The 24120-nt window shown below is 37.5% G+C and overlaps 1 long non-coding RNA gene across 1 annotated transcript; it reads right to left on the bottom strand.

Annotated features, from left to right (window-relative positions):
• Positions 1–2958: 2958 nt before the first annotated feature.
• Positions 2959–23900, bottom strand: LOC141574203 (uncharacterized). Its single transcript, XR_012500977.1, has 4 exons — positions 23780–23900; positions 16733–16900; positions 9322–9409; positions 2959–4826 (listed from the first exon to the last, which is right to left on the bottom strand). It is a non-coding gene; the product is annotated as an uncharacterized LOC141574203 (long non-coding RNA).
• Between the last annotated feature and the right edge of the window lie 220 nt (positions 23901–24120).

Genomic DNA, 24120 nt, shown 5'->3' with positions numbered 1-24120 from the left:
TTCCACTTCTTTTGCTAAGTTTATTCCTAAGTGTTTTATCCTTTTTGGTGCTATTGTAAATGGATTCAAACTGAGTTTTACTTTTTTCTTTACCCTTTTCTAAAATTTAAAACTATTTACAATAATACTCTTTATTATTGTTAAAGATACTCTTGTAGTCAGAAAGAATATGAAAAACAACAATTTCAACCTTAGGAAAACTTGGGAATTCTAGACATGGATTTTCAGAGATTTTTTTTTTTTGATGTGTGAATTTGTGTTGTAATTTGATTCAAATAATTCCTGTAGCCTCTAATGGAGCTTGAGAAGTTGGCTTTGTTCTTAACTGCATGTTTAGCCTGTTTTAAAGATGCAACATACAAATTTATTACTTGCAACATAACAGATATTAGGCATTTTTGTTTCATGAAAATGAAAGATGTTTTGTTCACAGTAAGATCAATAAACTCTCCCTTTATAACCTTGAGTCTATAAAGCAAATCAAAATAAAGCACTTTATGGTCTTATAGAGTAGAGAGGGAAGGGCAAGGGGGGTCTCAGTGAGAGGGGAAAAATGCCTCTTTGCTTTGTTCAAATTTGGTCAGCTGGCCTGACAGAGAGATTAGCTAAATCAGCTGCTAGGGCCTGACCTCACTCCAGGCCGTAACTTGCCTTTCCCTTGCAGGTTTATTGTAATTCTAGTTTTAAGTCAGATCCATCAGTTGAATCACTGGGCCCCTTGGAGATCTCTACTGAAGCCTCAGCCAAAGGCTTCAGTTTATGGCTTAAACCCTGTCCTTCATAGCTTTATTTGTTTGTTTGTTTAACTGTTGGTATTAAGTCAAACAGAACTTGCTCACATTGGTGATAGAGCCCGTCTGTCATTAGCCCTTAGCTGCTTTAGTGAAGATAGGACTTGTTTGGTTGTTGCGGCTACTCCAGAGAGTCAGGTCACTCATAACATATCTAAAAGAGCTCCCTGATCATAGAGCTAGTCTCCTGGGGAAGGCTAATACGTCCACATCTAAAATCATGGTTCCCGGCAAGAAGAATTCTAGGGCCAGAGTATCCCACAAGGAGAACAAGAGTTCAGCTTCAGTGGTCACTCAGATAAGCCCTTGTAAAAATGTTGCTTTTATAATCTAGGACCATCAGCCCTCACCTGAAAAAAAGTATGCACTAAAACTCAAAATGCTGTATAGATATGCTTTTCTGGCATCATCCATGCTTCCCAATAAGACCATGTCATGGATGGAGAAAGAAGTATATGAGAACTCACACCCAGAAAGCACTCATCAATATGAACAGTCCACAGATTTTATTTTAGAAACAGAGAAACAATAGAGGACAGTTCTGGATACCATTAGAAGCCTTTTAACAACTCCCAGCCTTTAAAGCAAAAACTGGGTAAAAGTTGAATCCTTTCTCCAAAAACCTAGGTGTCTAAAGTCTTATGTACTGACATAGCTGCCCCCTTCTCTCATTATGAAAAGCGTCAAGAAGCCAGTTAGGCGTGTGGTCAGGCCCCAGAGTGTTTTGTACCCCTCTTCACAAAAGACCCATAACCTTCTTCCCCAACAAGAACCTGACCAGGATTCTGCAGCCCTTTGGGGACTGAGGCTCTGTACACATCCAAATAATGCTTAGTTCACTTCCCAAGAGAGGATGTTGAGTCAAGGAAGGCAAGTCAAGGTCAAGATCTTCTCCATGTCTTCCGGAGGGTGAGCAAAAATGCTCTCATACTGTTTGAAAGCAAATGGAATAAAAGGGTCAAGACTTTAACTGAGATTCTCTGCATGCGGTAGAATCTTGCGTGATAACATTTTCATCAGTAGAAACTCTCAGGGAAATTGCTCTGCTTATCTCTCCCCAGGAAGCTTAACCCTAACCTTCAGCCAGTCTCTTTCTCAGCAGTCCCAGAGCAGTATCCTGCCCCAGATCTGTGTGACTTCTCTGCAAGACCACCCCCCTGCCGATGGCCTGAGAGGCCCAAGTCCTTCCCTTTACTGCTGTGCTTGGCCCTGAGAAGTCAGGCCTGGCCAGCCGCAGGTCAGCAACTAAGCTTCCATTTAAGGGCAAGTCCTCAAAGAGAGAGATGGCCCTTCTTTCTGACACCCAGAATGCCTCACAAAGCATCTTCTGGTGACAATTCATCTTTTCCTTGAAAGTGGGAGAGCAGAGGCAAACCTTCTGACTTTATCATGTTTCTTTTAGACATTAATAGCACCCATTTACAGATTGCCCCCATGTTCTAGAAAATCCTTCCTTAAGTGAATCTTCGCCTCCTCCATGTATCCTCCTCAAGCATCAAGGCAGAGGAATTTTAGAGGCAGCCAAGGAGGCTCTGGCTATGCTGACTTTTGCTGTCATTAGAGAGTCAGCTTGTGGAGTATCAGAATGGGATTCATTTTGTTCAGAGAGCAGAAACATACTCCTCCTGATTCTGGTCCAGCCTCCTGATGTGACCAGCCCACTCCATCATAGGTATCAGTCCTACCTACTATCGGGCCCACAGACTCCTTTAATGAGTGAAATCACTCTGACGGTTTTCAGCATACATTAGCTTGCTGAACCCCTGTTGGAAAATTGAATGACAGGTTTGGCAATGATTCTTTAAAATTTTACTACAGAAAATAAGACAAGTGGATTTATCCCTATCGGTCATTTCCCCAGGGATGTCTGCACGGATCAGTAAGGACTAAATGAACGTCACAATGACTCACTGATGGCATATTGGGTGAGTTTGTTATGAACTTTGCTTATATTTCTAATCAAGGGTGAATATTATTGACTATTATATAATCTTCACCTTTCAGTTTTTCCCAGATATTTTAAACTGGATTGAAAGACATTTGTTCCCCCCTTAAATTTATTCTGACTATAGTGGCAGGTGCTTATTAATCATTAAAAGTGCTAATTGAGTGAATAAAAGATGAATGAATGAATCTATGAAGCAAAAACGCTAAGTAAAATGAATAGTTTTAATTTATAGCTATAATATTGCTACAAATATACCAAAAAATCAAATATATTATATATTGGCAGCTGTAAAAGATAACAAGGACAAATGAAAATACTGATTTTGTTATGTAATCAAATTAAAGGAATTTTTCATCTTGTTATGTCTAACTCTTACTGCAACAAAACAACACTAAAAGTGAATGAATCTGCTGATACACAACACTGGAGATGTAGGATTATGAGATAAGAAAGCTAATAATATCACATGAGATGATCAAACAATTTAAAGCATGATTTTCAGATATCTACCTCCATCAACCTGACCGAAAGTTATAGGTAAGCTGAGACTGATCTTGACTGTCCTCTTTGGTTAAGCAGAACATCATATATTTTGGTTTAATAAAGAGTTTTAACAAGGAAGAGGAAAAATGGCAAGGTTAAAAAGAAAAACATCCTTTTACAAAACTGGATTATACAGATCTTGAAAGTCTGGCATTTCACTGTCAGGAGTGGATATGGAAGAGTAGCAGCCTCTGGTGTGACTCTGTAAAAAAGGGTCACTAAGTATTTCCAAAAAACCTCTAGAGTCTTCTTCATGGATTCTTTCCTGCAACTTTAAATCTCCCACAATCTCTTAACATTTTGTGGATCCCAGTTTTGACTCTGGGGAAAAATATCTGTTTTAAGCATCTGCTCCAATGTCTAAAGCTGAGAAATTTCCCAGGAGTATAGTGAGAACTGCTTTAGTTCCATCTTAATGCGATAGTCCCCAAGTCTTGGTGGCTTTGGCAGTTTTGTTGAGTGCTCTCACAATGATCTCTCTCACCCTCTTTATTATGGCTTTTGCTTTTACTGGAACTTTATTGAGATAACTGTAGGTTTGCATGCAGCGTAAGACAGGATAGAGTTTTATTGTGACTTTGCCCAGTTTCCCCCCAGTGGTAACATTTTGTAAAAGTGAAGTGTAATATCACAACCAGGATGTTGAAATTGACACATTCCACTGATCGTATTCAGATTTTGTGTTGTGTGTGTATGTGTGTTTATTAGTTCCATACTATTTTATTGATAACCTCTACTTTTTGCCAAATTATTTGCCCTAATTTTCTCCTCAGATGTTCTTCATTCAGGATATTTTCAAAGTGAAATCCACCCCACGTTGAACCTGGAATGTTCCACATCTGCCCCAAATTAGAGGCTCATTGGTTTACTATTCATCTTTTCAATGGTCTACATCAACTTTCTTCTCAACATTACAAAAGACAAATTTTCTTGGATTTAGATGAACATGAGTCATCTTTGGGTTAATCTGTTCCATCTGGGTATAGATTCCAGATTTTTCATGGTTTATTTGTTCATTCAAAAAATATTTACTGGTTGCTTACTGAGTCCTTAAAGTAGTATCCTAGGAGCTTGGTGTACAGTGGGAGACAACAAACATGATCTCTGCTCCCTGAGGGCTTATCATCTACTAGACAGCCAGGGATTGTGCCAACAAAAAACTGCCGGAATCTGTAGGTAGAGATTAGCTGAAGGGGGGTGGCCATGCTTTTAAAAAGTTCAATGAGTTTTCTCACTTGCCTCAACAAACAAATGACCTCCATCTACCCAAAGAAATAGGAGAATATGTTACAAGTAGGACTCAATGAGAAATATTGTAATAATATCCAGCTTTTGTCCTTCAAAGGGATTATGCAGCCAAGTGTAAAGCGATCCAAGCTATTATTCTAAGAGAAGATTTTCCGAATTCTTTATTTTTTGTCCTTTAGTGTGACACTGGCCAAGCTGAAGGACCTAGTTCAGAGATTTCTTGTTGTAGAAAAGATACCACTTCCATCCTCTTCAGCTGGGCCAGAAGCTTTATGGTAGGATGATTCGACAGGAGCCTTGTGGGAAAAACCAGAAAGGAACAAAGAGAAAGAGCTGAATTTTTACCACACGTCCAAATCATAGTGTGAGCGAAATTTGCTATTAGGCCACCGCACATTTACTAAACAAATTTATAATCACTGTAGATCTTAGTCTCCAATGTTCAAATAGACAACATCCTTAGCTTCAAGGTTGACTTATTCAGAATCTCAGAATATACTTTGCAACTAACCTTTAGGGTCCACCCTTCTAAAATTCATTTCTTCTACTCAGACTATGCTCAAGTTATTTTGTGGTTGAAACTGCCACGTTAGTCCACCTGCTCTTTTCCAGTCCAAAACTTGAATTCATTCTCTGGGCAAGGGTTTTTAGCCAAATTCTTGTTCAAGTGCATGCATTGATTCAAAGTTCTTTTTTGAATAAAAATCTGGCTTTGCACAGAGACCCTGTTATCAACTGTGTGCACCAATAGGGTAGCCCTCCCATCTGGGCTAGCATACAAGTCGGGATACTAAATTTGCACAGCAGAATGTTGGCTTTGCCACCTGCACACCTGTTATCTAAAGCATATGGCTCTCTCTTTAATCAACAACAAAACCACAGGCTCTTCAGGCACTCCTAGGAGATTTCAGTCCTGCCTCTGATCCAGCCCTTGGCAAAAGCTTGCTTGAAACATCTGATATTTGAAGGAGAGGCTTTAAGACATGCTAACTACACACTCCTTTAGATACCTAAGTTAAAACATTTCCCTCTTAAGTGTAAATATTTCAAAAACAATGTATCTGGACGCTCTCTGTAAGCCTCCCACAGGAGCTCTCTCTCTAAGATGGATTATAATGGAGGTAAATACATATTGACTTGTAGTTTATTTTGGCATCATTTGCAACTTTATATCTGATGAGCATGTTTGAAAACAAAGATGAGGGTGCAGAAAGCTGGAGGGGCCTATGTCCCTCACATATTTCTGGAGTTACCATATAGTCCTCACCTGCTTATTTCTGAAACTACTTTTATGATGGGAAATAAAGTTCTAAATTATTCAAACCACTGTCATTTTGAAATTTTTCTGTCAAATGCAGTGAGATAAAATCCTGACCAATAGCAATCCTAACAATCGTCTTGCTCATTACTTCATTTAAAAAATCATTTTTATCACCTAAAATATACTAGGTTAAGTATAGATAAAGAAACAGATAAAATACAGTCCTGCACTGAAAGGACAAGGAATCAATAAAAATATATTGAAAACCACATATATAATTTTAAACTTTTTACTGGTCATATTTAACAAAAAGCAAAAGTAACAGGTAAAATAGATTTTAATGATTTTCTTTACTTAACCTAATACATCACAAATAGTATCATTAACATTAAATCAATATAAAAATGTAGTAATGATATTGACCCCTTAACAGAGGCAGGCTTTGCAAAAATGGGAGCACCATTTTGTAGGTTGCCTTTTCATTGTGTTGATGATTTTCTTGGCTTTGTAGATGCTTTTTAATTTGATGTAGTCCCACTTGTCTATTTTTGCTTTTGTTGCCTGTGCTTTTCGTGTCATAGTTAAGAAATAATTGCCAAGATCAATGTCAAAAAACTTTCCCTCTGTTCTCTTCTAGGAAGTTTTAGGTCCCATGTTTAAGTCTTTAATCCATTTTGAGTTGATTTTGTGTATGGTATAAGATAAGGATCCATTTTCATTCATTTGCATGTGGATCCAGTTTTCCCAACACCATTTGTTGAAGAGACTGTCTTCTCATTGTGTATTTTTGGCAGCTTTGTCAAAGATCAGTTGTGTATGAATTTATTTCTAGGCTCTCTATTGTGTTCCATTGGTCTATATATCTGTCTTAATGACAGTACCATATTGTTTTAATTATTGTAGCTTTGTAATATATTTTGAAATCAGGAAGTGTAATGCGTCCAGCTTTATTCTTCTTTCTCATGATTGCTTTGGTTACGTGGACTCTTTTGTGGTCCAATTTTAGGGTTATTTTTTCTATTTCTTTAAAAAAAAATACCATAGGAATTTTGATAAGGATAGCATTGAATCTGTAGTTTGCTTTAGGTAGTATGAACATTTTAACCATATTTAGTCTTCCAATCTATGAACATACGATGTCTTTCCATTTATTTGTGTCTTCTTTAATTACTTTCACCCCTGTGCACTGTTAGTGGGAATGGAAAATAGTGCAGCCATTATGGAAAATAGAATGGAGGGTCTTCAAAAAATAAAAAGTTGAATTAACGTATGGTCCAGCAATCTCACTTCTGGATGTATATCCAAAAGAATCAAAATCAGAATTTCAGAGTTCATTGCAGCAATATTCATAATAGCCAGGGTTTGGAAACAGTGTAAATGTACATCAATAAATGAATAGATAAAGAAAATGTTACACACAAAGATATATTATTTAGACTTTAAGAAAAAGGAATCCTGCCATGTGTGACAGAAGGAATGAATCTGGAGGATATTATGCTAAATGAAACCAGTGAGTCAAAGGACAAATATTACATTATTCCACTTATGTGAGGTACCTAAAATAATCAAACTGATAGAGGCAAATAGTTGAATGTTGGTTGCTAGGGGCTGAGGGGAGAGGGAAATGAGTTGTTCAACAGTTAAAATTTCAGTTTTGCAAGATGATAACTTTCTAGAGATCTGCTGAACAATGAAGTGCCTATAGTTAACAATACTGCATTGTATACTTCATCTGTTAAAGGGGTAGATCTCATGTTAAGTAGTCTTACCAACATTTTTAAAAATGAAAAAAATAGTATTGAGGGATTTTATGTCTATTTTTCATACTAGGCCTTCAAAATCCAGTGTATATTTTAATTTACAGCACATCTCAATTTTGACTAATGTATTTAAAGTGCTCGGGAACACATGTGGTTAATGGCTTTCATATTGGACAGCACATATCTGAGTATATGTGTGTGTGTGCATACGTCTGTGTACATGTATGCTTGTACACACATAATCCAATGTGTAAACAGATAATAATACCCTGGGGTAAATGCTTCAGCAGACACATTTACCAGATGATTTGTGTTGCAAAAATGAAACATCTAACTCTGTCTGGAAGCAAAGAGGAATGGAGAGTTCATGAGGACCATAAAAAAAAAGATTAGATCGCTGACAGGTAAATGAAAAGAAGAATACAGTCAAGAGAAATACAGCCAGTTTTGAGAATTATAATTTTTATTATTTGAGAAATATAAAATCAAGACAAAAAATGGATAAAACATGACTACACAGTAAAATGAATGATTATAAAGTGAATTCTAATCCAGCTATCACCCAGGTCAAGAAATAGAATATTGTCATAGCTCAGAAACCTGCCACATACCTTTTTCTGGTCATACTTTGTCTCTCATCCCAGAAGTAGCAATTATCCTAATCTTAAGGTAGTCATTTTCTTGCTTTTCTTTATAATTTTACTATGTATCTATCTATCTGTCTGAATAATGTAATTTATATTTACTTGTTGTTGAACTTTTATAAACAGAGTAAGAATATAACAGAACTTTTATAAACAGAAAATGTATGATCCCTTCGTGTTTTGCTTCTTTCATTCAACATTGTGTTTTTAAGATTTGTACATATTACAGTGTGTAGCCTCAGCTTATTCCTTTTCATTTGTGTGTAGTATTTTATTGTATGAATACACTGTAGTTTAGCCATTCTACTTTTGATGGACATTTGAGTTGGTTTAGGTTTAGAACAATATGAACAATGGATCTGCAAATGATATTACATATATATTCTATGGCACAGGTTTCAAAAATTTTTTTAGGGTGTTAAAATTATTAAATTTTTTTAAGTAACTAAAACTCTATATATCTTGTGATGATTTTCAGTCTACTCTATCTGACATGATATAGTTAATGTTTGTAACACCCTTCTTTTGGTTAATGCTTGTGTAATACCTTTTCCATATTTTTATTCTTTTTTATACCTTTATATTTTGTATGTTTCTCATATAAATATAGCCTTGGATTTTGTTTTTCATCCTGACAAGTTTTAGTGCATTAATTGATGCATTTAGTCCATTTACATTTAATGTAATCACTCATATAGATCAGGTCTGATTAAATCAGGTCTGAGTCTAAATCTGTCATCTTACTATGTTCTTTCTCGCCTATTTTATGTTTTATTTTCTCTCTCCTTGCTTACTTTTGGACTGATGGGCTCTTTTATTATCCCATGTTCCTCTCTACTATTAGTTTCTAGTATTTTAATGGTTTTCCTAGAAATTATATGAAGAACCTATAATATATCAAATTCAAATATTAATTAATACAATTCACTATCCTCTAAGGAGTACAAGAATCTTGTAACACTTTAGTTTTATTTATCCCCCTCCCAATATATGTGTTATTTTTGTTGTAAATATTAATTATATACTTACATGTATAAGTGAAACTTTTACAAAACAAAATTCGCACCTACCTTTTTAGATCAGCACCTGCCTTCAGAGCTGAAGTGTCTTTGCTTCTTAGGCTTACCTTTCTCTGTCTTTGAGTTCTTGCCTTCTGGACTTGGTCTGAAGCTTTCTCAATCTCTTGTTAGATCTTCACTATCTTTAAGTATTTCCTAAATCGATAAATTAAATCCAATTAGGAGGCCATCAAATTGGTCTAAATTAAAGATGATCATGTAGAATGGGGTGACAAGGAAATATTTTAAAAAGATTATTGAATGACTGGTTTGGGGTCCCAGTTTCATGTGAAGGTTAGTGTTCCTTCTATAATGATCTATACCTTACATACTTTCAAGACTTTAATGCCAGGAAAAAAATGTCTTCCCATCCTACTTTCTGTGGTTTTTTCCCTCAAGTTAAAAAATAAATAATTACAATTCTGTGAGTAGCTAGGAGCACAATTTAATGCTCAATAGTCCTAACTTGGCTTCTGTGTCTTACTTAGCTACTTTGTATTTCAAAATGGCTTTTTTATGTTTAAAGTTTCTCAGTTACTTTTTTTTTTTTAACATTTTTTATTGATTTATAATCATTTTACAATGTTGTGTCAAATTCCAGTGTTCAGCACAATTTTTCAGTTATTCATGGACATATACACACTCATTGTCACATTTTTTTCTCTGTGAGTTATCATAACATTTTGTGTATATTTCCCTGTGCTATACAGTGTAGTCTATTCTACAATTTTGAAATCCCAGTCTATCCCTTCCCACCCTCCACCCCTCTGGTAACCACAAGTCTGTATTCTCTGTCTGTGAGTCTATTTCTGTCCTTTATTTACGCTTTGTTTTTGTTTGTTTGTTTTTGTTTTTGTTTTTTAGATTCCACATATGAGCGATCTCATACGGTATTTTTCTTTCTCTTTCTGGCTTACTTCACTTAGAATGACATTCTCCAGGAGCATCCATGTTGCTGCAAATGGCATTATGTTGTCGGTTTTTATGGCTGAGTAGTATTCCATTGTATAAATATACCACCTCTTCTTTATCCAGTCACCTGTTGATGGACATTTAGGCTGTTTCCATGTTTTGGCTATTGTAAATAGTGCTGCTATGAACATTGGGGTGCAGGTGTCATCCTGAAGTAGATTTCCTTCTGGATACAAGCCCAGGAGTGGGATTCCTGGGTCATATGGTAAGTCTATTCCTAGTCTTTTGAGGAATCTCCACACTGTTTTCCATAGTGGCTGCACCAAACTGCATTCCCACCAGCAGTGTAGGAGGGTTCCCCTTTCTCCACAGCCTCTCCAGCATTTGTCATTTGTGGATTTTTGAATGACGGCCATTCTGACTGGTGTGAGGTGATACCTCATTGTAGTTTTGATTTGCATTTCTCTGATAATTAGTGATATGGAGCATTTTTTCATGTGCTTTTTGATCATTTGTATGTCTTCCTTGGAGAATTGCTTGTTTAGGTCTTCTGCCCGTTTTTGGATTGGGTTGTTTATTTTTTTCTTATTGAGTCGTATGAGCTGCTTATATATTCTGGAGATCAAGCCTTTGTCGGTTTCACTTGCAAAAATTTTCTCCCATTCCGTAGGTTTTCTTCTTGTTTTATTTCTGGTTTCCTTTGCTGTGCAGAAGCTTGTAAGTTTCATTAGGTCCCATTTGTTTATTCTTGCTTTTATTTCTTCTAGGAGAAAATTTTTTAAATCTGTGTCAGGTAATGTTTTGCCTATGTTTTCCTCTAGGAGGTTTATTGTATCTTGTCTTATGTTTAAGTCTTTAATCCATTTTGAGTTGATTTTTGTATATGGTGTAAGGGAGTGTTCTAGCTTCATTGTTTTACATGCTGCTGTCCAGTTTTCCCAACACCATTTGCTGAAGAGACTGTCTTTATTCCATTGTATATTCTTGCCTCCTTTGTCAAAGATGAGTTGACCAAAAGTTTGTGGGTTCATTTCTGGGCTCTCTATTCTGTTCCATTGGTCTATATGTCTGTTTTGGTACCAATACCATGCTGTCTTGATGACTGTAGCTCTATAGTATTGTCTGAAGTCTGGGAGAGTTATTCCTCCAGCCTCTTTCTTTCTCTTCAGTAATGCTTTGGCAATTCTAGGTCTTTGATGGTTCCATATGAATTTTATTATGATTTTTTCTAGTTCTGTGAAATATGTCCTGGGTCATTGGATAGGGATTGCATTAAATCTGTAGATTGCCTTGGGCAGTGTGACCATTTTAACAATATTGATTCTTCCAATCCAAGAGCATGGAATATCTTTCCATTTTTTAAAGTCTTCTTTAATTTCCTTCATCAATGGTTTATAGTTTTCTGTGTATAATTCTTTCACCTCCTTGGTTAGATTTATTCCCAGATATTTTATTACTTTGGGTGCTATTTTAAAGGGGATTGTTTCTTTACTTTCTTCTTCTGTTGATTTATCGTTAGTGTAAAGAAATGCAACTGATTTTTGAACGTTAATTTTGTAACCTGCTACCTTGCTGAATTCTTCAATCAGCTCTAGTAGCTTTTGTGTGGTTCTTTTAGGGTTTTCTACATATAGTAACATGTCATCAGCATATAATGACACTTTTACCTCTTCTTTTCCAATTTGGATCCCTTTTATTTCTTTCTCTTGCCTGACTGCTGTGGCTAGGACTTCCAGGACTATGTTGAATAGGAGTGGTGATAGTGGCCATCCTTGTCTTGTCCCAGATTTTAGTGGGAAGCTTTTGAGTTTTTCATCATTGAGTACTATGCAGGCTGTAGGTTTGTCATATATAGCTTTTATTATGTTGAGATATGTTCCCTCTATACCCACTTTGGCGAGAGTTTTTATCATAAATGGGTGTTGAATTTTATCAAATGCTTTTCCTGCATCGATTGAGATGATCATGTGGTTTTTGTCCTTTCTCTTGTTGATGTGATGTATTACACTGATTGATTTGCGTATGTTGAACCAGCCTTGTGTCCCTGGGATGAACCCCACTTGGTCATGATGTATAATCTTTTTTATGTGTTGTTGGATTCTATTTGCTAAAATTTTGGTGAGGATTTTGGCGTCTACGTTCATCAGTGATATTGGCCTATAATTCTCTTTTTTTGTAGTGTCTTTGCCTGGTTTTGGTATCAGGGTGATGGTGGCTTCATAGAATGAGTTTGGGAGTATTCTCTCCTTTTCAATCGTCTGGAAGAGTTTGAGAAGGACTGGTATGAGTTCTTCTTTGTATGTTTGGTAGAATTCCCCGGTGAAGCCGTCCGGTCCTGGACTTTTATTTGTAGGGAGGTTTTTAATTGCTGTTTCTACTTCCTTTCTAGTGATCGGATTGTTCAAGTGTTCAGATTCTTCTTGATTCAGTTTTGGTGGACAGTATGTTTCCAGAAACTTGTCCATCTCCTCTAGGTTATCCAGTTTGGTTCCATATAGTTCTTCATAATATTCTCGTATGATATTCTGTATTTCTATTTTGTTTGTTGTAATTTCTCCATTTTCCTTTCTTATTTTGCTAATTTGTGCTCTCTCTTTTTTCTTCTTTGTGAGTTTGGCCAGAGGTTTGTCGATTTTATTTACTTTTTCAAAAAACCAGCTTTTGGTTTGGTTGATTTTTTCTATGGTCTTGTTAATCTCTATTGTATTTAATTCCTCTCTGATCTTTATTATTTCCTTCCTTCTGCTGCTTTTTGGGGCTTTTTGTTCTTCTTTTTCTAATTCATTCAGGTGGTGGGTTAAATTGTTTATTTGAGATTGTTCTTTTTTGAGGAAGGCCTGTATCACTATAAACTTCCCTCTTAGCACTGCTTTTGCTGTGTCCCATAGGTTTTGAGTGGTTGTGCTTTCATTATCATTTGTCTCAAGGTATTTTTTAATTTCAGCTTTGATTTCCTCATTGATCCATTGTTTTTTCAATAACATATTGTTTAATCTCCATGCTTTCCTTTTTTTCTCCTTTGTTTCTCTGTTGTTGATTTCCAGTTCCATGGCATTGTGGTCAGTAAAGATGCTTGAGATAATTTCTATCTTCTTAAAATTGTTGAGGTTTCTTTTGTGCCCAAGTACATGATCGATCCTGGAAAATGTTCCATGTGCACTTGAAAAGAATGTATATCCTATTTTTTGGGGGTGTAATGCTCTGAAAATATCCACCAAATCTAGTTTTTCTATTGTAGTATTTACTTTCTCTGTTGCCTTGTTTATTTTCTGTCTGGAAGATCTGTCTAGTGATGTTAATGCGGTGTTAAAATCTCCAACTATGATTGTATTCCCATCAATATCCCCCTTTATCTCTGTTAGTAATTCTTGTATGTACTTAGGTGCTTCTATATTGGGTGCATATATATTAACGAGTGTAATATCCTCATCTTGTATCACTCCTTTAATCATTATAAAATGTCCTTCTTTATCTTTCTTTATGGCCTTTGTTTTAAAGTCTATTTTGTCTGAAATCAGTACTGCAACACCTGCTTTTTTGGCTTTTCCATTTGCATGGAATATCCTTTTCCATCCTTTCACTCTCAATCTATATGTGTCCTTCTCCCTAAAGTGGGTCTCTTGTATGCAGCATATTGAAGGTTCTTGCTTTATTATCCAGTCTGCCACTCTGTGTCTTTTGACTGGAGCATTTAGTCCATTAACATTTACAGTAATTAATAATAGATGTGTGTTTATTGCCATTTTGAACTTATCTTTGCAGTTGAATTGGTATATCCTCTTTGTTCCTTTCTTCTTCCTTTTGTGGTTTGGTAATTTTCCTTTGTATTATCATGGATTTTATTTAATTTTTGTGACTCCTTTGTAAATTTTTGGCTTGTGGTTACCCTTTTTTGTAAATCTGTCAACCCATTACTATAACTGTTTTTGTTAAACTGATAGTAACATGATCTCAAACCCATCCTATTGTTAAAAAAATTTAAAAAAGAAAGAAAAAAATATTCTATATTTCCCTGCCTCCCTCTCCCACTCTCAGTGATTTGTATGTCTTCTTTTATAATTTCATGTTTACTTTATTTGTAATTCATGAGTTATCACCTTTCCAGTTGTGTGTTTCTCATTTCTGTAGCATCCTGCTGCTTTTCTATTTAGAATAGCCCTTTCAATATTTCTTTTAGCATGGGTTTAGTGTTGCTAAACTCCTGCAGCTTTTTTTTTTTTTGTCTGTGAAACTCTTTATTTCTCCTTCTATCCTCAAGGATAGCCTTGCTGGATAAAGGATCCTAGGCTGCATCTTTTTTTCATTCAGAGCTTTGAATATATCTTGCCACTCCCTTCTGGCCTGTAGTGTTTGTGTAGAGAAATCAGCTGAGAGCCTTATGGGGGTTCCCTTGTAACTTACTCTTTGCTTTTCTCTTGCTGCCTTTAGAATCATTTCTTTATCCTTGACTCTGGCCATCTTGATTATGATATGTCTTGGTGTGGGTCTATTTGGGTTCTTCCTGTTTGGGACCCTCTGAGCTTCCTGTACTTGGATATCTGATTCCTTCTTTAAGTTTGGGAAGTTTTCAGTCATGATTTCTTCAAAAACGTTTTCAATCCCCTTTGATCTTTCTTCTCCTTCTGGGACCCCTATTATGCGAAGATTGGGACGCTTTATATTATCCCATAGGTCCCTTATGCTATTTTCATTATTTTTTATTTGCTTCTCTTGTAGTTCTTCTGAATGGGTGCTTTCTATTGCCCTGACTTCTAGATCACTAATTCGTTCCTCTGCATTATCTAGTCGGCTTTGCACAGCTATTAGATCATTCCTCATCTCTGTCAATGAGTTTACCCATTCTACTTGGCTCTTCTTTATAGCTTCAATTTCATTTTTGACATATTTTTTTTTATCTCTAAACACTCTTTTAATTCCTTCAGCAGTTCGATCACTCCTTTTTTGAAATCTTGATCTAGTAGGCTATCGATGTCTATTTCGTTGATCTTTCTTTCAGGGGATTTCTCTTGTTCTTTTAATTGGGAAAGGTTTTTCTGCTTCTTCATCTTGCTCATACCTCTTTGGCACTGTGGTTTATGGAGTATCAATTGTTTATTTTGGTCCTTAAGGATTTTATCTATCTGATGCCTATTTAGGAATAGAACTTAGGAAAAAAAGAAAAAAAAATAAGAGAGAGAGAGAAAGAATTTTAAAAGAAGGGAGAAAGAGGGTTTGAAAACAGTGTATAATGAATAATAGAAGAGTGAGTTGAAGCAGAGTATTAATCGGGTTGAGACGTCCTTTTAAAACCTTTACAAAAAAAGGGGGGGGGATAAATAGATGTATTTGAAACCTGTGTCTAATCAATAGCAGGACATCAAAACCCAAGAGAAATAGAAATGAATTAAGAAGTAAAGATTAAGAGTAATAGAAAATAGAACAGGTAAAAACAGGTTTAAAAAAAAAGGGGGGGGGGTTTGTCGGTGTTCTCCTGGAGTCTGTGTGCTTTTAATGTGAGGTCTTTCTGTCTTCGTCCTGTTTTGGAAGCTCAGCTTGCTGTTTTCAGAGGCCCTCCGTTGGCGCCCTCTTCTGTGCTGCTCCCAGCACCTGTCGGCAAGCAGATCGCGCCTCCTCCTAACACTGGGTCAGGTGCCGCTCTCTGCTGTGGGCGGGCGGGTCGTTGCCCCTCCGGATGCCGCAGTCAGATGTTGCAGACTGGCCAGGTAGGAGGGCGGGTCGTGCCCCCTCCCAGCACCTCGGTCAGGGGCTGTGTTCCTGCCCAAAAGGTGGGGGGGGGAGGGGCGCTCTCCCTCTACCTGCGCCGCCGGTAGTTCCGCTCTCTGTGCGGCTGCGCGCTCTGCCCTGGTCGGCGCTCCATACGTGGGCTGGGGGAAGACCGAGGGACAGCCCTGTCCCTGCTCCGAGCCAAAACCCAGCTCCTTGTTTGTCTTTGTGGAGTAAGTTCTCTGAGGGACCAGGATGGAGGATCCTATCTGCCCTGGGCTGCAGGCCAGTCTCAGTCTGGCCTTTGAGGCTGCTAAGCCCTTCAGTGCGGATGCAGGTTTCGCCCCCGCCCCCGCCTGAGTGCTCAGCGCGGAGGATATGGCGGCAGTGCCTGAGCCCCGCCTCTCTTCCACCGAAAACTTTCCGCGGGTTTTCAGAGATGGGGGTGTGCACCCTTCCCCCGAGAGCACATCAACCTTGCTGTTTTATGGAGGGGCCAGGTTGTTCTGCCCTGTGCACCCAGAGCCACGGCGCGCAGCCCCTTGCGTTCCCCCGGGGCTGCCTCCATGCAGCCACTTCCGTCCTCCGCCCGGCTTGTGCAGCCTGGCCCTGCCCGCCACTGCCGGCTGCGTCTCAGGCTGGGTGTCGTGGGAACGCTCTGTGCCCGTTTAACTTAGTTCTGTCAGTCAAGGGCTGCTCTGTACAGATCCGAGCCTCGGAGGCTCCCCCTCCGTCCCGCTGGCCTCTCAGTTGGAGAGGGGAGACCCAGCGAGCGAGCGCCAGTCCTCCTTTGCCGCTCCCTCCCCGCGGGACCCGTCCCGCGCTGCTTTGCCTTTTATTCTTTCTTTTTTCCTTTTCTCCTACCAGATTTTTGGCGTCTTTATCTTTTGAAGAGGGCGATGTTCTGTCGGAGTTCCACAGGTGCTCTGGTTGGCTGAGTGGGTCTGTAGATGTGGGTCTTGGTGTATTTGTGGGAGAGGGTGACCTGCGAGCGTCCTTCTACCCCGCCATCTTCTCCGTCTTCCTCAATTACTTTTGAAAATAGGAAAGGATAATAAATAGCAAATAAATTTTAAAGTAGATTGGTTGATAGACTTAAGCTACTAGTTTCAAGGGCAGTCTACCCAGGCAATATCAATAAAAGCAAAAATAAACAAATGAGACCTAATTAAACTTACAAGCTTTTGCACAGCAAAGGAAGCCATAAGCAAAACAAAAAGACAGCCTACAGAATGGGAGAAAATATTTGCAAATGATGCGACTGACAAGGGCTTAATTTCCAGAATATGCAAACAGCTCATACAACTTAATAACAAAACAAAACAAAACAAAACAAAAAAAAAAAAACACAGTCCATAAATGGGCAGAAGACCTGAACAAGCAATTCTCCAGTGAAGACATATGAATGACCAATAGGCACATGAAAAAGTGCTCAATATCACTAATTATGAGAGAAACGCAAATCAAAACTACAATGAGGTATCTCCTCAAACCAGTCAGAATGGCCATCATTCAAAAGTCCACAGACAAAAACTGCTGGAGAGGGTGTGGAGAAACTACATTCCCACCTTTTATACTGCTGGTAGGAATGTAGTTTGGTGCAACCATTATGGAAAACAGTATGGAGATTCCTCAAAAAACTAAAAATAGATTTACCATATGATCCAGCAATCCAATGCCTGGGTATATATCCAGAGGGAACTCTAATTTGAAAAGATATATACACCTCAATGTTTATAGCAGCACTATATATAGGAGCCAAAACATGGAAAAAACCTAAATGTCCATCAACAGATAACTAGATAAAGAAGCTGTGGTATATTTATACTATGGAATACTACTCAGCCATAAAAAATAATAAAATATTGCCATTTGCATCAACATGGATGGATCTGGAGATCATCATTTTAAATGACATAAGCCAGAAAGAGAAAGAAAAATAGCATGTGATATCACTTATGTATGGAATCTAAAAAAAAAAAAAGACACAGATGAACTTATTTACAAAGCAGAAACAGACTCACAGACATAGAAAGCAAACTCATAGTTAGCAGGGAGGTAAGGGGGTGGGAAGGGATAAAATGGGAGTTTGAGATTTGCAGATACTAACTACTATATATAAAATAAACAAAAAGTTTATACTGTATAGCACAGGGAACTATTCAATATCTTGTAGTAACCTATAATAAGAAAGAGTATGAAAAAATATATATATGTATTTTATGCTGTACACTGGAAATTGATACAACATTATAAACTGACTGTAATTCAATTAAAAAAAAAGATACTAGTTTCAGATATTTCTGTTATTGAGAGTTGTAACTTAGGAGCCCATTCAAACTATCAATCTATATTATATTATTATGTTATGTTAATATAGTTGCATGAATTTGGGAAAATAATGATGCAATTTTTAACTTAACGTTTATGCTCAGCTCCACTATTCTCTGCCTGTGAGTTCTGCCCGCCTGAGAAGATAAGCACTTCAACCTCTTCTGTTTCTTTTTATATATACCTCAGTATTTTCAAGTAATAGGCTTATACTACTATTTTATGGTTTTAAAATTTTAACTACTATTTCACGTCTTTCTTTTATGAGGATAAAAGTTTAGCTCTCTTGTACTCTCTTTTATACATGCACACATACATAATTTCTCTTCCTTCATGTTCCCAACAGTAGTTATTATGATTATGTTAAAATTGTTCAAACTGAGAAACAAAATGTGGTATAAATATATTTACTTTCTTACACAAATTTGGGTTTTTTTTTCCTGGGGTTTATAATTGCCTTGGTGTTTTCACATGCTTTTCTGTATACCATGATTTTTTTTTTCTCAAAGCATTCCTATATAGATGTAAAATAAATCATCTTAGTATGAGCAAACCATAGGGAATTGTATCCATTCTATTTTTTTCTTGTCAGTATCTCTCCTGGAATTCTCTAGCCTTCTGACTTCATCTGAACTCTTGAGCCCCTGGGCCTGATATGTAGCTTTCATCCTGGACCTTCTCTTTATCACAGCACTAAAAAGTCCCTGTGATCCTGGATCTACTGTCTTCCTCTTTAATGGTTTACCGTCTTGCTTGGATGGGCACATCTTCCTGTTGCTTCATGAGAAAGGATAAGTTGAGATTTTTGAGAACTTGAATGTCCCAAAATGCTTTTATTTTCTTCTAATACTTGATTAATAATAATTTTGTTGTATAGGATTCTAGGCTGGATTAATTTCTCCACAGCATTTTCAAAAGACCACTTTGTTGTTTTACAGCTACCTGTTTTGCGGTTCAAAGCCCCAGCTCCATATGGTAACTAATCATTGGTCTTTGGTTTTCTTTTTCCCCTAGCAGTATTTGTGCTTCCTCTTTATTCCAGGTTCTGAAATTTCACAATTATGTGAGTTTTTTCTTCATTCAGTTTAGCCCTCAGTGGACTCCTTAAATCTCTTTAAATTTTCTTGTACAATTTATTTGATAATAACTCCCTTTCATTTTTGTATTTTTCTCTCCCACTAGAACTGTTATTAATCTATTTGGGTCTCAGATTTTCTTTTCTCTTCTATTTTTCCACATCCATATCTTTTTTTGTACTTTCTGAGTGATTTCCTCAAATTTACCTTTGAGTCTTCTATTGAATATTTTATCCCTATATTGCATGCTATAGTTTTCAAAAAATCATATTTATTCAATTCCACAAACATTTGTGGAGTATTTGTTATATGTCAGTTACTATATTGGGAATGGTTTGTTGGGGGGTGGAAACAAATATAAAAATATCTCTCAATTCAAAAAACATATAATATATAAGTATATACACCAGTATCTATAAAATAAAAGCTACATTAATTTGAGTCCACAAATCTGAAAGTAGAGAAGGAAGAAACACCATTGGTATTATTCTCATTTTCAAACCAGAAGTTCAGCTAATGAAATTATCAACAAGTTGATTAAAAGATATTACTAATGATCACATTAAGAAAGCTGACAAATTCTCAATTTTGATTGACACCACTCAAGGTAAAACTTTGATTGACATTAATTCAGTCATTCTAATACATGTCTCAGAGACCATGATAGATAAAATGAGCATAAAGTTAAATTCTGGAGAAAATATATTCCATCCTGTTACAGAATATTTTGAAATCAAATAATAGAGCTCTTTAAAAAGTATGTAGGATGTTCAAGTACTGGCACACCCTACGTGAAGAGATCACTCAATTGGTTTTTGCCCTGGTTAAAAAAAGAATCTTCTAACCAAGGTCACATATGGGATTATTAACGAGTCTTAAATCTAGCAATAGAATGGATAATGGGATGGCAAGCAGGGATATTTCACAGTTTTGACTTAAAATGTCTGAGCAGCACTTATGATAGAGCAACATAAGAGAATTGCTATTTGACACAAACAGCAGGGGACTCCGATCCACTTTCCCAGCGTTATGGAAGCAAGACAGAATTCTAGAAAAGGAAGTTGGAGACAGGGCTGTATTGCTGTGAGAGAACCCACTCAAGTAAACAGTGACTTTTCTTTCCCCCACTCCCAGGTTTATTGAGATATAATTTACGTATAACATTGTGTAAGTTTAAGGTGTACAACATGTTGATTTAATATACTCATATATTGCAAAATGATTACCACCGTAGCTAACACTTCCATGTCACATAATTACCATTTCTTTTTTTGTGGTGAGAACATTTACAATCTCCTCTCTTAGCCACTTTCAAGTATATAATACAGTTCTGTTAACTATAATCACCATGCTGTGCATTAGATCCCCAGAACTTATTCATCTTATAACTGCAAGTTTGTACTCTGACCAATGTCTTCCCCTTTCCCCCACCCACCCAGACCCTGGTAACCAACATTCTAATCTCTGGTTCTGTGAGTTTGTCTCTTAAATTCCATATATAAGTGATATTATATGGCATTTTTCTTTCATTGCCTGACTTATTTCACTTAGCATAATGCCCTGAAGGTCCATTCATGTCACGAACAGCAAAATTTCCTTCCTTCTTATGGCTGAATAATATTCCATTTTATATACAAATGCCACAATGAACATAGGAGCACAGATAATGTCTTCAGTATCTTATGGTTATTTCCTTTGAATATATACCTGTAAGTTGATTGCTGGATCATATAGTAGTTCCATTTTTAACTTTTTGGGGACTCTTAATACTGATTTCTATAGTTACTGTGCCAATTTACATTCCCACCAATAGTGCACATTTCTCCACATCCACTGACACTTATCTCTTGTGTTACTGATGGTAGTCATTCTAATAGGTATGAGGTGATATCTCAGTGTGGTTTTGATTTGCATTTCCGTCATGATTAGTCATGTTGAACACCTCTTCAAATATTAACCATCTGTATGTCTTCTTTGGAAAAATGTTTGTTCAGTTTCTCTGTCCAGTTTAAATCAGTGTTTTTTGTTTGTTTGTTTGTTTGCTATTTAGTTGTATGAGTTCGTTATATAATTTGGATATTAACCCTTTATCAGGCATATGATTTGCAGAAATTTTTTTCTATTCTGTAGATTGCCATTTGATTTTGTTGATTGTTTCTTTTGCTGTGCAGAAGCTTTTTAGTTTGATATAGTCCCATTTAAGTTTTGTTTTTGCTGTTTGTGCTTTTGGTGTCATATCCAGAAAATAATTGCCAAGACCAAGATCAAAGAGCTTTCTTCCAATATTTTCTTTTAGAAATTTTAGTTTTAGTTCTTATTTTTAAGTCTTTCCAATGTGTGTGTGTTTTTCCACATCACCAGGCAATTCTCTGACACCAGCTGGGTGTCCTACAATTCAGCTCAGTTCAATTCTGACACTGTCTACCTGGAGAAAGTATCAGATCTCACAGGGAAAGGGCTCAGTCCTACAAGACTGCCCTGCTTCCCACTTAGATGCCAGTTGCAAGTCCGTGTTGTCACCTGAGCTTCTGACCAACTGGCTACATGTCAGAGGTTCCAACAACCCCTTCCTGGGTGTGATTAATTTGCTAGAGTTGCTCTCAGAACTCAGAGAAATATTTTACTTACTAGATTTCCAGTTTATTATATAAGGATATAACTCATTTACAGCCAGGTGGAAGAGGGCAAAGTCTGGGAAGGGGCTCAGAGCTTCCAGGCCCTCTCACAGTGTGTCACACTCCAAGCACCTCCATGTGTTCACCAACACGGAAGCTCTCTAAACCCCATCCTTTGGGAGTTTTAAGGAGGCTTCATTACTTAGGTATGATTGATTAAATCATTGGCCATTGTCCGCCTCCCCGAGGTCTGGGGGTGGGACTGAAAGTTCCAAACATCTAACCATTTGGCTGGTTCCCTAGGAAACCAGCCCCATCCTAGGTTACCTCGGGCTTTTCAGGAGTCACCAAATTAACAAACAAAAGACACTTTTATGACTCCCATCACTTAAGAAATTCCAAGGGTTTTAGAAACTCTGTGCCAGGAACAGGGCGAAGACCAAATATATATAGTTCCTATTATAATTCATAATATCACAGTCTTTAATCCATATTGAGTTAATCTTTGTGAGTTGTGTAGGCTCAAGGTCTAATTTCATTCTTCTGTATGTGGTTTTCCAGTTCTCCCAACACCATTTATTGAGGAGTCTGTCCCTCCCTCAATGAGTATTCTTGGCTCCCAAAGAGCAGCTTTTCATGCCTCAGGGTCCAGAAGGGAAAGCCAGCTGAAATTAGTGGATGGGATATTGTTTTGTCTGCAGATATAAAAGATGCTCCGCAAGGGAGGTGCTGGCATTTGATGTTATTAAAGAAAGCCTAACTGTTCTGTGACTGCTCTTCTTACTTGGATTCCTCAAATTCTAGGACCCCTCCTCACTGAGCCGAAGTCTTGGGAGTAGCTCTGAGTAAGTGGCTTAGCAGTAGCTTTTGTTAAGCTTGTGTGGTCATGATCTCTAGCACTGTGCCTGCATTATCCAAGTTCTGTCAAGGAGTAAACCTGCAGCAAAATGAAGGATGTTCCTACATGCCCAGTATACATGGGTCGTAACAACCATTTCATTGGCTTAACTGATACAGTCCTTTATAAGGCTGATTCAGTCAGCTGTGTGGCAATTGGCTGGTTGTGTACCATTAAAAAAAATGAGCGATTCATGTGCTTAATAGATTTCTTCCTTCAGAACATTATCTTTGTATCTTAAGAGCCTAACACAGTGTCTGGCACAGCATGGCTGCTCCATGAATATTTATGGAATGAATGAGCTCTAAGAAGTCTTAGACAAAGCAGCTTAGTTCCAGTCTCACTACCTGCTGTGCTAAAAATCTCCTTGGCTGATTCCATATGACACTTAAGAGATCTTTCTTGTTTTTTTATATTACATTTCATCAGTTCCTATTAGATTCAAAGAAAAGAAGTTGAAATAGTTCTTTAGCAAATATTTATGGAAACCTACCATGTTCAAGGCACTGCTGGAAAAATAAAAGTCTAAGGCAATCTTTTCCTTACAGTGACTTATACAGCTTCAGAGATAAAGTAAGTACACACAAATACAATCTTAGAATTATAGACTGCTAACTAATGTATGTATCCACATGCAGTTGTATTCCCAAATTTATATATACAATACGAAATAAATCTTTCTTTTGTTTAATGCTTCTTATTGTTTGCTGTTGAGATTTAAATGACTCTAAGCCCTCCCTGGCTATAAGTGACAGTCTTTTCCTCACAATTTTCCTTACTAAGTGCTTCCTCAAAAGCTCTGGAGCTGCTGTGCTGGGTAATTTCCATTTGCCCCTCCTCCAGTTATTCTCTTTTGTCTCCCTGCTCTGAGCCCCCAGAAGCTGACCTCTCCCTTCCCCACCTACTGGATCACTCAGGCTCCACAGTCCATTGGCTTTGGGTTGGGTTGGGCCAACGGGCTGCGGAGAGAAAGAATGGGGTACCTACTCACCCCTCTCCCTCCCTGCCTGGGAGCTGTCAGGACAGCAGCTGCATCTCTCTGGATCACAGATCCTTTCTTGAAACTCAGTACTCCAGTTCACACAAGGCTGTCTCTGGTAACACTATTCATCCTTTGCCTCTATGACGGTTAATTTTATGTCACCTGACGGGGCCATGGGGTGCCCAAATATCTGGTTAAACATTTTCTGAGTGTGTCTGTAAGGAGGTTTCAGGAGGAGATTAACCTTTGAATCAGTAGACTGAGTGAAAGAGATTGCCCCCTCTCCCCTGTGTGGCCGGGCCTCATCCAACCCGTTGAAGGCCTGAATAAAATAAAAGTCTGTGTAAGAG

The sequence above is a fragment of the Camelus bactrianus genome, chromosome 20 (genome assembly GCF_048773025.1).
Source record: "Camelus bactrianus isolate YW-2024 breed Bactrian camel chromosome 20, ASM4877302v1, whole genome shotgun sequence".
In the NCBI taxonomy this organism is placed as follows: Eukaryota; Metazoa; Chordata; class Mammalia; order Artiodactyla; family Camelidae; genus Camelus; species Camelus bactrianus.
Note: the sequence above shows the minus strand (reverse complement) of the source record. Positions and strands in the feature narration are given on the sequence as shown.